Source organism: Molossus molossus, unplaced genomic scaffold (assembly GCF_014108415.1).
Source record: "Molossus molossus isolate mMolMol1 unplaced genomic scaffold, mMolMol1.p scaffold_m16_p_1, whole genome shotgun sequence".
NCBI classification, from domain to species: domain Eukaryota; kingdom Metazoa; phylum Chordata; class Mammalia; order Chiroptera; family Molossidae; genus Molossus; species Molossus molossus.
This window is the reverse complement of record NW_023425344.1, coordinates 126,400,703-126,406,713: the sequence shown is the minus strand read 5'-3', so window position 1 is coordinate 126,406,713 and position 6,011 is coordinate 126,400,703. Positions and strand designations below refer to the sequence as shown.

At 42.0% G+C, this 6,011-nt stretch overlaps 1 pseudogene; it reads right to left on the bottom strand.

Annotated features, from left to right (window-relative positions):
- Positions 1-1,631: 1,631 nt before the first annotated feature.
- On the bottom strand, positions 1,632-2,861 carry LOC118620100 (annotated as a pseudogene).
- Positions 2,862-6,011: the final 3,150 nt, after the last annotated feature.

Sequence of the window (6,011 nt, the reverse complement as noted above, 5' to 3'; positions counted from 1 at the left end):
TCTCCAGTAACTTTTACTCTTTACCTTCTTTGTTCTCAGAAACCATTATGAGACTATTACAATGATCTAGGAGGGAAGTTAATTTAAGAAGGGCAGAGGAATGAACGGAAGAAACAGTTCTACTGATTCGATTTTCCAGATTGTTTCAAGTTGGTTCCTTTTCTATTCCTTCTGCCCTAGTTCAAACCCTCCTCTTCCTTTAGCTGGTGTATTGCCACCACTTTTTAAATTTAAAAAACTTAAACATATTAAATGACTAAAATAATAAACAGAAAAAGAACCCTCAAATAATACACAATAATGTCAGTAAAAAATAGCCATTTTCTGCTCTCACCCAACCAAAATCTTATTTGAGTCCTAAAAATAAAATAATGTAGAAATACAACAAAGATTATGTGATTAACATTATAAAACTTATAAAAGCTTAAAGTCTTTCCCAAAGCAACTCCAACTTTATGCTTGGTGAATGTAAAATTGCATGTGTAGAATATACCTAAAAATAAAAAAGGTGGTATGCTTAAAAACTTACACAAAAGTTTTCACTATAATTTAGACCATATTAATTCACCAAAGAATACTTTCTGCATACAAAGACTCAATTTCTTTCATTGAAAGAAGAAAGTTCATAAGAAAATTCTATGACCAGAGTGATAGGGATCACTATATGTTTAACATTGAAAGATAATCCTACAACTTATTCTGGAAATACTAGGCTAAAATCAATACTAGTTCAATAAACATAAAAGTTAACCCCACAATATGATTAATTAGGTTTTAATAAAATTAAGATTTTTACAGTAAAATTATTGAAAATGTTAGAGTAACACACATTCTTCTCCTCAAGCATGTATACAAAAGAGCTTCCCTTACTCTGATACACTGCTGGTGGGAATGCAGACTGGTGCAGACACTATGGAAAACAATATGGTGCTACCTCAAAAAATTAAAAATTGAACTTCCATTTGACCCAGTGATCCCACTGCTGGGAATATACCCTAAGAAGCCTGAAACACCAATCAGGAAGAATATATGTACTCCCATGTTCATAGCAGCACTATTTACAATAGCTAAGACCTGGAAACAGCCCAAGTGTCCACCAGTAGACGAATGGATAAAAAAGCTGTGGTACATATACACAATGGAGTACTATGCAGCGGTAAGAAAGAAAGATCTCTTATCCTTTGAGACGACATGGAGGGACCTGGAAAGTGTTATCCTAAGTGAAAGAAGCCAAGCAGAAAAAGACAAATACCACATGATCTCACTTATATATGGAATATAATGAACATAACAGTCTGAGGAATACAGTAGACCCAGAAACATGGAAGTAGGGCACAGACTGACATCCCTCAGAAGAGGGGGTAGGGGGGTGGGAAGAGATAAACCACAGAACTTATATGCATGTACGCATGACCAATGGACATGGACAACTAAGCCGGGGCCGGGGCGGAGGTGGGGTGGGGTGGGGGGTGCCAATGGGGTAAAAAGGTAAAATATCTGTAACAAAAAAATAAATAAAAAATTCATAAAAAAAAAAAAGCTTCCCTTTCTCCAATTGAACACTGTTAAACCATAAATGAATCCCAAACTGATTTGTAAGTCAACAGAATGTCTTTTTGTGGTATCATCTATTACTTTAATATATCGCAGGAATTTACATAACAGGACAGAGACGAGAAATAAGAGATGACAGGTGCTTCAGTGCCACCCATATTATCTACTAAGACCACAGTATGAGCAACAGAGTGTAGATTCATGGTAGTTATTTTCTGAATGAAACAGCTTAGGCAGAATCTTCCACAAACGCAGGTTTTTGCAGTATCCAAATATTTGCAAAGATGGAAAGGAATGATATATGAGCCATATGGAATCCTATTATATAATATGGTTTGTGCAGAAGATTCCATTAAAGTTAATGGTGTTTGCAGCTTTATAATTAGAAGACCTTTTGACTGTTCAAAAGTATTTCCAAAAAGATCCAAGTACTCAAGGGATAAATTTTTAAATTCACTAGGCAAAAATGGAAGCTTATTTTGAGCTGCTGACAAAAATCACAGGTTTGTCAACTGTCCTATCTTGAAAGGAAAGCAAATCAATTCATTATCATCAAGTTTTAAATCTGTAAGTTCTTGGAGCTGGCAAAACTGTACAGGGAGTACCTTAATTTTGTTTTTGCTGAGCTCCAAACTCTGAAGTGATTTCTGGAGCGTAGACTGACACAATGCTACACTAAATGACTCCAAGTGATTGTCATTCAGGTTAAGTTCTTGAAGGTGGGTGAGGTCTCCAATTAATTGTAGCTGGAAGCTTTTTTATATAGTTGTGACTCAAGTCTAATTTCTTAAGGTTTTTTTAAGCAAAGCATACATGTATCAACTCAGACAAGCCCACAATAAGAAGTCTGAAGATGTTCCAGATAATACAGGAAGTTCTTATTTAGAGGATAGTCCTTTTTGGATGTGATAACCATTTTAGTTTTAAATTTTTCAAATTCCGAAGGCTTCACTGGTGTGAGGGGTGAAAACGGTGCTTCGACGTCACAGCCTCTATAAGCCAGTCTCACAACTGAAAGGAACTCTTTAAACTGCTGAGTTGGCCTTACTTAGATATTCACAGGAGGCTCCTTGAACCAAACAGTGGCTTTCCCCTCATCCACAAATTTGGTGAAGAATTGCTCAATGTTTCCCTTTAGCTCGTAGATAAGCAAGCAGGGGGCGCTGTGGGCCGCCTCGCTCCTCCTGGCCCCAGCTGCAGCTGACTTTGGGGCACCTGCTGACAGAGGCTCAGCACTTGCCCCAGTTCCTCAACCCCAAGGCCAGCAAATGCCGACTGACCACCTTGACCTCACAGTGAAGCTTCATCTTGCCTGGTCGGTGGTAGGCAGCAGCTCAGCTGGACTTTTGTATTCTGATTATTTTTCTACTCTGTCTTCTAATTCTGCTTCCTCTAATCTGCTGGTTATTCCTTCCAATGTGTTCTTTATTTCTGCTATGTCATTCTTGATTTCCAGTTGCTCATTTTTCATTGTTTATATGTCTTTTCTCATGCTATTGAACATCTTTATAATTTTTAGTCTGAACTCTATAACTTGTTCATCTCCATTTCATTTAGCCCTTCTTTTGGAGTATTCTCTTGTTCTTTCATTTGGGACTTGTTTCTTTGTTTCACCATTTTGGCTGTCTCAGCAGGGTTTGGAGCTTGCCAGAATCTCCCTGGGGATATCAATGTTTTGCAGATTGTGACTCCCTTGCTTGGTTTGGATGTGTATGGAAAGGATCAAGCTTACTCTCCCAGGTAGAGTTGCAGGCCAGGCAAAGACTCAAATATCCCAGAGATCTGCCCGCAGGCTGACTATTAGTCTTAGTCACTTCTTGAGCCTCTGCCTGTAGCCCTTAGATGGTTATAAGCTCCCACTGGTAGGCAGGGTGAGCAGATTTTCAGTGCTTTGATGGGAAAACTCTGTCTGAGAAAAACCGGTTTCTGCCCCTGCATTAATGGCTCAGCACGGAAGCCCAGGATCTGCTTTCACAACTCCGACCCCAGAGCCACAAAACTCAGCAACTATAGTCCCAACCCAAGGCCCAAAGCATCCAGATACTCATCTCTGCCTGTAAGGTGGCTCGTAGTTTCTGACAGTTAACGAGCCTTGGGTTGCAGTCCTGTCCTAGGCACTGACTTCTGGCAAGCGGAGTGAAATTCCAATGGGTGGAGCAGTTGCTTCCCCTGCCCATCCCTGGGCTAAAGCCACCTCGATGGGAAAAGTCTGTCCAACAAAAACGGTTTCTGTAGCATGGGGGAATGACTCAGAATAAGACTTCTGATGGCCTTCTTCCAGGCTCTCTCCCCAGTGCCACAAACCCTTGACTCTCCTCACATAGCTCCAGTCCAGTCAGCCCTCCTTCTGCTGGAGCCCAAGGTGAGAGCTGTAGCTGAAATTTAGTTGACCATTCAGGTGGGTGTCTGTGTTCCCAGTGCCTCTTCCTGCTGGATAGAACCTCTGTTCTGGTGTTTTTTACAGCCAGGTGTTATGTGAGTGCCTTTGCCTAGTCTGCCACTCTGTACTGGGGAGCCAGCTTGAGGTTTAAACCTCAGACTTCTCAGGGGAACTTCTCATAGTTAGATAGCCCTCAGCTGCTGCCCGTGGGAGCCCTGTCAGCCCTCTCACACCTCTGCACCTCCTACAAGATTCAATTTGGGCTCCTCTTTACATCCCTGGTTATAAAGGTTCTCCATCTGGTCTTCAGTTGGTTATTCTAGATGACTTTTCTTTGTATTAGTTGTAATTCCAATTTGGTCCTGGGAGACAGTCAGTATAGCTTCCATTCATTCTGCTGCCATTTTTTTTTTCACCAATCATCTTAAATACAAAAATCAAAGCCCATACATTCAGTGTCATCTTGAGCCTATGAATGGCAGCTATAATGTCTCTGATTTATAATAAAATTCAGGTCATTAATGTTCAACATTAAACCTAAAGACAAAGACAAACATTGTAATTTCAAGAATACCAGAGCTATGTTGTTCAAATGGACATTTTTACTAGATCCTTGTAGTAGAAGACTATGAAGCTCATAGGGAAAAACAATCCTCCATATTTCTGACTAACTCATTCAGCCAGAAACTAGGCCTATGACACTTGTTTTTATTTTGTTGCACATGGCCTCGAACCACAGAAGATTGTAAGCAGTCTAGGCCTGCCATTCATGAACTCTGTTTTTCCCATAATTTTTTAATCCTGAGGCATTGAGTTTTTATGACCCCTTGGGATTTAATAATAAAAACATGGGTTTCTTAGACCTGGACCTCTTGGACAAAGAGGTTTTCTAGCTCCGCCAGTTGCACAGCCTATTCTTTGGTTGCACACAAATCCCTTCTCAAAGGGACACATTGCAGTAGCCTAAGCAAAGAGCAGGGACTACAGGTAATCAACCAGTTAGTCAATCAATCAATTTCTGTTTGCTAAGTGCCTAGTACTTACTCTCTAAATATCATCTCTGGAGCTATAAGATGAGTGAGCAGAACAGAGCGTCTACCGTGTCACCGTAAAACAGTAAAACCCCAGTATTTTCTGACTTAGTACCAACAGTCTAGTTAAAATAACACAAAATAGTGCAATGTGAGAAAAATATCCAGACAAAGGTAAATGTTCAGAGGGGAATGAGAGTGAGTAGGCGCAGTGCATCAACAGCAGCCACAACCCAGCATCAGGGTAACCAGAATCTAGAGCTCTTCCTCTCTACGGGTAAAGCATTTGGCCCTGCCAGCCAGGGCAGCTGCAGCCTCCCATATCTTCTCTCACCTCAAAACCCCACTCTCCAGACGATCCCCAGCCAGGAGGGACTTAGACAGGTATGCTCTATTCCACAGAGTAGTAGAATCCACATAACATCTGGATGTGAACCCTGGTAAAGACGCGTCACAACTATGAGCTTCTATAAAAGATAACAATTGACTTCCTGTCAAGAGGGTGGCGTAGGTAAATGCGGTATCATGTCTTCCCACAACCACATCAAAGTTACAACTAAACTACAGAACAACCATCGTTCAGAACTGCTTGAAATCAAGCTGAATGGAAGTCCTACAACTACGGAATTAAAGCAGCAGCCACATGGAGACTGGTAGGAGGGGCGGAGGTGGACGGGCTGGTTCCACACCCACATGTGGCGGATAAAAATCAGGAGGACACCTCGGCTGGGAAGATCCTCCTTGAGGACTGAGGGGTCCTCGTCCCACACCAGGTACCCCGCTCAGGGTTCCAGTGCCAGGAAGAGAATTCCCCATAACCTCTGGCTAAAACACCAGCGGGAACTGAGGCTCAGGGAGGCTGAGGCGGCTGGAGGCCCAGGCAGCTCCTCTTAAAGGGCCCGCACACCGGCTTATTGGACTCTCTCCCTCTCAGCTTGGAGGGGAGGCAGCTCGAGGGGTGCCAGAGACATACAGGGAAGAACTGAGCTGTTTAGCATCGGAGCAAGGACTAAAGAGGGGGCTTTCTCCAGGACAAACATGTTGCC